Below are 10,210 nucleotides of genomic sequence, written 5' to 3'. Positions count from 1 at the left end.
ACATAAAATAGTTATTGTTGGTTTTACATTAATTTTGTCACTTGTTTGCACATTTTATTTGCCATTTACAGCCAAATAATTTCAATTGCTAATTATTTGGTGCATCCTTAGTTAAAATTCAGAGCCACTGGTTTTGAAAATTTTGCTCTTCTAAGTCTAAATATTTTGAACCACTAAGAATTTCATAACATTTGTTTTTGGGTGTGTTAATTAACTCAGAGCCCAGTCTTTAAAACTTTCTTAGTGTTGAGAACATCTTAACTTTGTATAGAAAATGTTTAGAGTGATGTTCATTGAACAACTTCAGTCTTATGCTAAGATGCTTTTGGAGAACACAGCTCTCCAAATGTTGCATCCAGTGACTTTTGGGAAATTAATTTACTGTGCTACAGGATTGGACCTGTAAAAAAGTTCCATTCAAAATCAAATTCAGAAAATACATTTTCATCACATTTTGGCATCACATTTTTTCCTGAAGTAAAAGAACCATATGTTATTGTTTTTCCTTTATATCCATCTTTTTGATTCATTAAAGTTATTTGCTTTAAGTCAAGACTAGTCATACTCTCTTGGTTAAGTTTGCTGTCTCATATTATATTGACTGTTAATTGAATGTATTAAATCTCAGGGACTGTCCCTCACATTACATGTGAGTAGTAATGGTAAAACTAGTAAAAACTACTACCATGGTAAGAGACCACTTCTTTTTTGTAGTACTCAGAATTGGAATTGGCCATCAATACCCTGGTGACCCAGTTCCAGGCAGCTTCTGCTGATCATGGAGAAACTCTGACTGTGGAGGAGTTCCAGGGCCTGGTCTCCAAAGATCTACCAACCATGGTGAAGGTAAACTGATCTTAATGATTCTGTCTAGCTTTCTTTACCTAAAGAACACATCAGTATTGCAACAGTGCTTTAAGCAGACTCAGCTAATACAGCGTGGAAATAGTATATATGATTTTATATTTTTTCATTTTGGTTGATACTATATAATACCAATATCAAAAAAATATATAAATGGTGAAGATTGCCAAAAGCTGGTACTTGCAACTTCTTATATATAAAAAAAACAGAAATGAACATCAACCAGTAAAAGATTGCTGCACATAATGTTAAAATATTAAAATATGTGAATAATCATTTCATTATTAACATTATTGGATATATATTGATATTTCAATATTGTCTGGAACTACGTAGAATGAGAATAGAAGGAACACTTTATTGTCTGGTGCTGTTTATAGTTTGCATGTGAGTCAGTTGAGTATTTTATAAGTAAATTGTAGGGAGTAAAGTTTTATGTGCTTCTTTTACAGACTGAAGGTGAGCAGGACGGGCTGAATGAGCTGCTGAAGCAGATGGGCGTGGAAGACGGACAAGGAGTCAGCTTCGAGAACTTTTGGGAGCTGGTGAATTCTCTGGCCACCCAACAGTTTGGATTGCTTCACAAAGACAAAACTGCTAAATGTAAATGCCTGTTACTCTGAGATCCAGGCAGGTGAATAACCAAACCCCGAGCAAACAACTCCAGTAAGCCTCTCCCACTTCCTGCACTCTGACGCAATGCTCTCCAAAAAGCCCAGTGGGATCTAGATCACACCTCTCAGGCCTTATCATTACCAGGTTATCACATTCTCTAGGCCTATTCTACCACACCTGCGACCTGAAGGGTTAACCACTGCCAGCACTGCAACCTGGACTTAAGATTTTACCACCTGGCTAGGATTTTGTTTAATTGTTTTTATATTTGTGGATATGCTCTGGTGCTGCAGGTGTTTTTTTATATGTCTGAATCACTTTGTATGTGATATTTTTGTATGATAATGATAAATGAAAAAGACAGTTTTCAAGATTAATTATTTGATAATGTTTTACACGTAATACATTTTTGTATACAGAAATTTCTCTGTGAATAAAAATGTGACATTAAAAATGTTTAAACTTTAAATCCAGTAACATGAAGTATTAACTACTGAAAAGTTACAGGCTTCAGAGGTAAAATCCAGTGTCTCCCAGCTATTCTAAAAATAAATTGTTAAGCTCATGTAAATACAAGACAATCGCCCACTCAATGACATTTATTGATATTTAACATATTAATTGATATTTAACATATTAAAATGACATTTTTACAGATGAGTAGGGGACTAATAGCTAAATGTACAATTCTCAAATGTAATTTTTTTTTACAATTCTAACTGTAACAGTACCTCTAATGTTAAAGATCTAAATAAATAAATAAAGTTCAGCAACAATAAAGAATAATAATATACAATGTGAAGCAAAATACAATTATTCATTTGCAGTATCTCACAAAAGTGAGCACATTTTCACGGGACAACACTGAATAAATGACACTTTGATACAATGTGGCTCTTAATCTAAAAGCATGTCCACTGTATATTTAATAACTTCAGAATTCTATCCATCTGTATCAATTTAATGGTGCAGTGCATTAAGTAGTGTACAAATTATACAGATTTTACAGTGGTGGATTCAAGCTGTCTGAAGGGCAGGAGAAAAAATAAACAGTGCATCCCAATCCAAGACACAGCGAGACAAAACAAATGAATGTAATAGATGCATGTTTAAAATTGATAATTAATATTTTTTTAATTTGCCAATTTACTTTGTTTTGTACCATTAACTACAGTTTATCCCATTGTGAGGGGACCTAAAGGGCACATCACTTTACATTTAATCCACTGGTGGAGCACCTAATTGGGCATTTGTTTTCTGGGTACTTCTTGGTACTCTTAAAGTGATTTTAGTAATTAAAATAATATTTTGCTTTAATGCTAATGTGCAAATACTGCAAATATCCTTAATATCCAAATATCCTTAATACTAGCAGAATTTTTTACTGTGTGAGTGTTACTGGTGGATAGCTCCTGCTTTAAATCAACCAATCAAGGTGACACAAAAGTCCCGCCCATGAAGTCTTATTATGGTCAGATAATCTGCAGCTCAATTGTTTTCAGCTTTCATAATTACATTCCATTTTGTTCACTCTCACTGATTTAAAACTTAAAATACACATTTCTTTCCTAAATTTGTATCAGATTTTTTAACTTTTTTGCTTGAGGGGTCAAAGTCGTTGTCTATCTGGGTATTTAGTCAAAATAACTCAGTAGCTGTGGATAAGCAGCACACAGGCACGATATATAAATACGACCCAACACTAGCACTGCATTAGGTGCGATTCCCCTCAGTATTTCTGTGCTTTATTTTGTTAGGACCAGCAGGATCTATTTCAACTCGTTAACTAAATAATGAACACCTGTTGGTTACTTACCACTGCCTTTTCTTTTCTTCCTTTATTTTCTGGCTGCCTGATGTATAACTTGACGTCTCGGAGCCGTATCTGTGCTGTCTAGGATAACATAAACAATCGTGTAAAATGATAATATAAAAAAAGTCAATATTAGTAAACAATACTGTGTGCTCATGACTAGTTGATTATTCATGTTTTATCTTTTACAGTCATTACAATAAATGCAGGAAATTCACACCACTGTCACATGAAATTATGTATATATATATATATATATATATATATATGTAGCGGGCTCAGTGGTTTAATACCTGGTGCTAATTGAGATGTTGAAATATTTTTAATTGGGCGCCAGTTATTAAATTAATTTAATTAGATTAATTAATAAATTAATTAATCAAATTAATTAATAACACAAGACATCTCAGGGTGTGGTTTCTACAGGTGACAGAAATTTTCATAACCAAGTTATTCAGAAAAACACACTGAAATGACAGGTTTTGTAAAATAAAAGTATTTATTAAATCACACAGATATGAGTAAATAATTCATTAAAAAGTCATAAATGTAGCCATTAGATATCAAATCATAGTGTAGAATGATAAATGAGAAGTAAAACAACAAACACGTTATAATGCTGATATGAAAGGAATAAAGATTAATAGAACTATTAAGTGAATATTTCTAAATAAGGGTCTAAGGCATTTTGAGTCTACGAAACCAATTCTTATTTCCACCCAAGACACTCAAAATGAGTCATCTATACTAAAGACGCTCTATTAAAGACCCGACCCAAACCATGACCAACAGAACACCATCTGCCGAAAGATTAAAACCCAGCTCTGCCTTACTCTGAGGTGTTGAAATGGGCCTCGGTGACGTCCGTCTGTGTTGGTCGTCTGCTGCTTCACCCCGAAAAAGGATCACGTGAGCCTGTCTGCAGGGTGGTTTGACTTCCTGTGTCAGCACGGAGCCCCATTAGAACCCACAGGGTAAATCCCCACTCTCAGCTGGCTTGCTGGTGGCCTCCGGACCGCAGGTTTCTGGGTTGGATCTGGCGGATCTCCTTTTCAGCTGTACTTTAGCTAAACTTAGATGGAATAATGCTTGGCTTCGTAGATTGTAAAATAACCTTAGATATTTTAACTAGGATAGCTAATATTAATATACTTGAAGATTAAATGCACTAGTCTAAGAAAACTAACTTAAGATGACTAAACTAACAGTCTATCCTTTCTCCATCTCTGGGCTCCCTAACCTCTCTCCTCTAACTGTTTTCCTCAACTCATCTTCTCCAACTCCTTCTCCCACTCCTTCTCTAACTGCTTCTCCTCCAACTGCTCTGACCTGAACTACCAAAACTCAACTGGAAACTCTAAACTGGAAACTGAACTGTGTCTGCCCAGTTTAACTATTAGTCTCTGTGGCCTGTTTGGCCCCTGAGCTATGATTGGCCCTGTGGCCCAAATGTCTGTGTTTTGATTGGTCTAGGAGCAATTTCAAACTTTGGTGGGGATTCACAAAGGGCCATAAACCCCCCCTCGCTCACATGGTCAGCATGCTTCAGCTAGTGAGATTTCCATTTTTTCTAATAGACCAAACCAAAAGAAAACTCAATTAAACAGTGGATTAAAAATACATTTTTCAGCATATCAGTTTGTGAGGATAAATTCAGGAAACAACAATCTTACAATTGAATCACAATAAATGTACTATATATATTTTGCCCACAAACAGTTTTGTAATACTAGATAATCTTAGAAATACAATGATGGATGATACTCTGTCAGAAAGAGATCAAGAGTCATGTTATTATTTAAACCCAATTAAATCACTTAAAAGATAATACCTGGTTAAACCACTGATAACCAAATAAAGCTAAATTATCAAATGCTAGTTAAACCTTGTTGATTCAGACTTGAATGTGTAGAAAAATTGAATCAGGACACATCCAAACACATATACCATATACCAGACACATATACCATTATCTAGTAAACATTCTATAAAACACATTTTTTTATATAGTCAATATAGATGTATTTTAAGCAAAATCTTCTGAGTGAGAAATTCCTCTCCTCTGCTGAGTGCTCAGATAAGCGGTTGGCGTCGGAATTTACGATGGTGGGGGAAGGAGTTCTTTCTGCACCCCACAGAATTTGAGCCTGCAATGTTGAAAATGGAATCCCAAGCTTAGAACATTTCTCTTAATTTCATTAATCTTATTTCTAAGTGATTGCAGAAATAACTAGGCACAAACCCCTAAATTGGTACAACATTTGGAGAATTAACAATTTCCAAGGCATTAATTAAGTTTTGACACTCTCTTAAGTCCGCAGTCCCGTCCTAGTGATGGTGTTGCAAATGTTCCAAATGTTTACATTAACTCCGAGGTTTATGACTTGGAGGAATGTAAACAGAATTTTACCCTAAACTCGTATTTAGGGCTCTCGAGCGAGGCTGAGTGAAGAAATAGTCAGTAAATGTCATTTTGAAATTTAAGGTTGTTTGAAAAAGATTACTCCAAGGTTTTTTTAGAGTGTTCTTCTGGGGTGATTGTAAAGTTAGAACATTCCTTTTAGACCATAAGATGGGGGTAGTGTGTGTGTGTGTGTCCAAGCCATGAAGAAATCCTCTGGTTATGAATTATGAATTAATTATGAATTAATTATGAATATCATTGATTTTACCAAATTAAAAACTTCTGAAATATACTCAAGTGGAAGACTGATGATCACAAGCCATCAAACCAAGCTGAACTGCTTGAATGTTTGCACAAGGAGTGGCATAACATTATCCAAAAGCGTGTGTAAGACTGGTGGAGGAAAACAAGCCAAGATACATGACAACTTTGATTATTTCACCAAATATTGATTTTTGAATCTTTGCATTATTTGAGGTTTAAAATCTCTGCATCTTTTTTGTTAGATTAGCCATTTCTCATTTTCTGCAAATAAATGCTCTAAATTACAATTTTTATAATAATATTAGTATGCTAAAACTAAACACTGTTTGAATCTGTTTTAATGCAGAATGTGGGCTGATTTGTCCTGATTTTACATGTTAGCGATGTTTTGGATTATTCATGTGTATAGTGTAATATATTAGTAAACTCTAGTAAGTATAAGTAAAGCCTGCTCTGCTACGTAAATTTTCTAGATGTCTGAACATCTAAAAACTCTCTCTTATAAAGTTATTACACCAAATGGTTATAAATACACTGCTTGACGAGTCACAGTTTTACCAGAGTTATGGGTGTGAAACCTGTTCTTAAAATTAAATATAATTAAAAAATAATTAAAATGCATGCAGTGCTTTGTGAAACAAATCATAGAGCTCAAAGACAAGGTATTTGTTCACATGTATCCCTGTATTTTAAAAACTCTGCATTGCTAAACATAAGTTTCATTTATTAGAGCAGCTTACCTTCACTGTTAGAACAGTCAGACTGTGCTGTTTTGGTGCTTCAGCTGAAATGGAAAAACGGCTGTGAGTCTTAAAGTCTAGTATCAGAAGTGTTCACAGGTGTAAACGCTTGTACTTTAAGTAAGATAATATATATAATACCCAGGTAACATTACAAGGCTGAATGCAACAGAAATAGCTTATCAGCTAGTTGTACTGATGTTGTATTTAGTGCTGTTAACAGATAATAATTAACACAAAGAAGGGTCATTGGAATCCTCGCTGAGCTCGTATGGAGGCGTTATTTCCTCTCTGTTTCTCCAGTTGTATTTTTTAAATTCTCCAAACAATAAAAGAGTAAGTTTGTTTCTGCTACTTCTACTGAGAGGCTCACAGTAACTATAACTTAAACACGGTGATTTGGTGACGTCACGCGTAGTAAACGTACGTGGTTGTTAAATTGTCTTTATTTATTTAACCCTTTCAGACAGGAATTATTTTCTAGTACTAAAAAATATAAGGGTTTTTTCCGTCTGCAATAAATTTAAAAACAAGATTCACTTATATATAATAAATAATAAAGTATGTAATTAATACAATGTTTTTAAAATATTTTTTTATGTTTACTGCAGTAAAATAAATATTTTTAAGATTGTATATTTTATTCTATATACCTTTTTTAGTGTGTTTTACAAATCATTTCTAAGTGGTAAAATAAACTCTAAAATAAACACTACATGGTGCCTCATTAGGTGGGATACTGCCATGCTTTACTCCAGTGTGCAGATTTTTGTTTTTCCAATGTAGAGGGAAAGACTGTAGTGCTGTTCGATTGGCTGATAAATGTATATTCTGAAGGACAGTAGGTCTCAATCTGAGTTATATTGAAAGAATATGCAATAAAGAAGAAGAAACATGATGTCCATAGTACTTGGATGCAGGGTCTGAAAGCGTTAACATAGTAACATAGTTTAAAAACGTGTCAGAAGTGTGTTCATAGTGAAGAGTAACCATTTATTATACCTTGGGTGTATTGACAAATATCTTTCAATTATGATTACTTAACTGTAGCATCTATAATACATAATCATTGTGTGAAACATTGTATTTTCTATGCCTTTATATAAAAGATTATATTGTATTTTATATGCATCTATATAGAAGATTAACCAATAATCACAATATATATTCTTTACACATATAGTTAAACATTGCTTGATCAGGCATGTAACTAACACAGACTCTATTATATGACAAGCTAACCCACATGATACATAAGACATGTAACTAACACATAGGATCTATTGTATGGCCTACTAACCACGTGTTATTGACATATTAGCATATAACATATGGAATCTATTGTGTGACTTGTTTAGCTCACGCTTAAGGCATCTCGGTCGCTGCATGACCCTAACTAACGGCCATCAATCATCGGCTGGTACACTCTGTATGAACTCGACTGGTACACTCTGTATGAATTAAATTGCTACAGAGGAGGCTCTTGGACAGAGCGGCCTTCTCTGTGTGTGGGTGCCTCCCTGAAACCTGCAGCTGCTTCAAAGCGGGGGGTTACGCGCACACACACAGATAATGCCACAATGCTCAATTCTGGAAGAACACAGTCAAGGCCAAACACTAGTGGTCCGGTCAGACACGTGAAACGGATTACTAACACGTGAAATTATGCATACTAACATGAGATGATTTTAGCAACGCCTCATCAGGAGGTTTCACGTCATTTGGGGTATAAACATGGAGTCAGATCAGAGGGGGGTCAGAACTTTTACTGGGACGGCTGTTAACTGTCTTGTATGTATTGGTTCTCCTGAATTCAGTAATAAATACTTGATTTGCTTTCAACTTCACTCCACCTGTCTGTGACTCTCTCCATCAAAACGAACACGCAGGGGAGTTGTACCCCGGATGAGGGGTGGGGGTAATCCATCTTTCATTTTCTTTTTTCAACAATAGCTAGACCGTTTTTCAATGAAAATGTCTCTCTAAACCATCACTGACCATCAGGTAAATTTTGCATTTCTGGAGGAAGAGCGGAGAGACACACAGTCCAAGCTGCTTGAGGTCTAGTGGGAAGTTTGCACAATCATTGATGGTTTGGAGAGACATCTGCTGGTGTTGGTCCACTGTGTTATATCAAGTCTAAAGTCAGTGCAGTGTTTTACAGCACTTAATGCTTCCCTCTGCTGACAACTTTTATGCAGTTGCGGATTTCATTTTCCAGCAGGACTTGGCACACTGCCAAAAGTACCAATTCGTCTTATATATTATTTTAATTTTCGGATATACTGATACTTATGGAGTTTCGTTGGCTGCAAGTCATAGTCAAAATCAATTAAAGAAATAAAAGCTTAAAATAGATAATTCTGTGTGTAATACATTTATATAATATGAGTTTAATATTTGGAACTAAACTACTGAAATAAAGTAACTTTTCAATGACATTCTATTTTTAATACACTAATAGATGCACTAAAACAAAGAAAAGAAGACTTAATAACTCTGGGAGACCCAACTACCTGCTCCCCACCCCCTGCTTCCCTCCGCCCTAAATCATCTCTAAACTTCCGCTGAACTCTACAGAGCCACAGAACCTCGAGAGAGGAGAGTGCACACTTCAAAGTGTCTACTCAGAGAGCGCAGACAGACAGAGTGCCCAGACTCCTCTACTAACAAGCTCCTTTACTGCGCTCCTGTTTAAATTAGGAGCGTGCCTTACCATTGCTTAAAATAAGTCCTTTATTCACTGTAAGGCTTTAACAGTATTTTGTATAATTGTTTATCTTTGCAGTTTATATCCATGGGCGTGGTAGTGGGGGGAAAAGTGGACCTGACTACACAGGGCCCGAGTAAAAAGAGGGGCCCATGAAAATCCACGTTCATTGTGTACTGGCATGGACAGGGGCCCACTGACATTGAGAGTGTACAGGGCCCAGAATTTGCTGCTACGCCCCTGTTTATATCCATGCACTAATTATTACTGAAAACTCTACTAATTTCATCAATACATAAAACACACAATAACCTATGGAAGCCCATCGCCGCCAACTTTCATAAAAAAAATCCAGCACATTTTATTTCTTATTATTAAGTAAAATAATATCTCATTATTTTAAGATAGGAAGTAGTTATTCTTAGATACATGCTCGTTATTTTAAGATAGTAAGTCGTTATCAAGAGATATTATCTCATTATTTTGAGATGTAAGTCATTATTTAGAGACACTATCTTACTATCTCAAATAATAACTTACTATTGCAAACAATAACTTAGTATTTTAAAATAACGAAATAGCAGTTTACTTTATAATAAGAAAAAATGTTCTGGATGTATTTAATTTTTGTTAGGTGGCGGGAATGGGCTTCCATAATAAACACAATATAGCTCACCAACCAATCAGCTGACAGAGTAACAGAGACGTTAGCATGGTCACTGCCTCAACGCATAGAACCATATACTTACGTTTTTAGCGAACTATTTTAATATAATTTCTGAAATTAAAGGAATATCACG

The 10,210-nt window shown here is 35.1% G+C and overlaps 1 protein-coding gene across 1 annotated transcript in view; it reads right to left on the bottom strand.

Moving 5' to 3' along the window:
• Positions 1–7,104, bottom strand: part of dcst1 (DC-STAMP domain containing 1) — a 38,508-nt gene extending 31,404 nt beyond the window's left edge. The window contains exons 1-3 of the mRNA XM_022673580.2: positions 6,842–7,104; positions 6,701–6,744; positions 3,296–3,373 (exon numbers count right to left, since the gene is read on the bottom strand). The gene's annotated coding sequence lies outside the window, so the exon portion shown is untranslated. The remainder of the gene's footprint in view (positions 1–3,295; positions 3,374–6,700; positions 6,745–6,841) is intronic.
• Positions 7,105–10,210: the final 3,106 nt, after the last annotated feature.

Source organism: Astyanax mexicanus, chromosome 6 (assembly GCF_023375975.1).
Source record: "Astyanax mexicanus isolate ESR-SI-001 chromosome 6, AstMex3_surface, whole genome shotgun sequence".
NCBI lineage: Eukaryota > Metazoa > Chordata > Actinopteri > Characiformes > Acestrorhamphidae > Astyanax > Astyanax mexicanus.
This window is presented reverse-complemented; position numbering and strand designations above follow the sequence as displayed.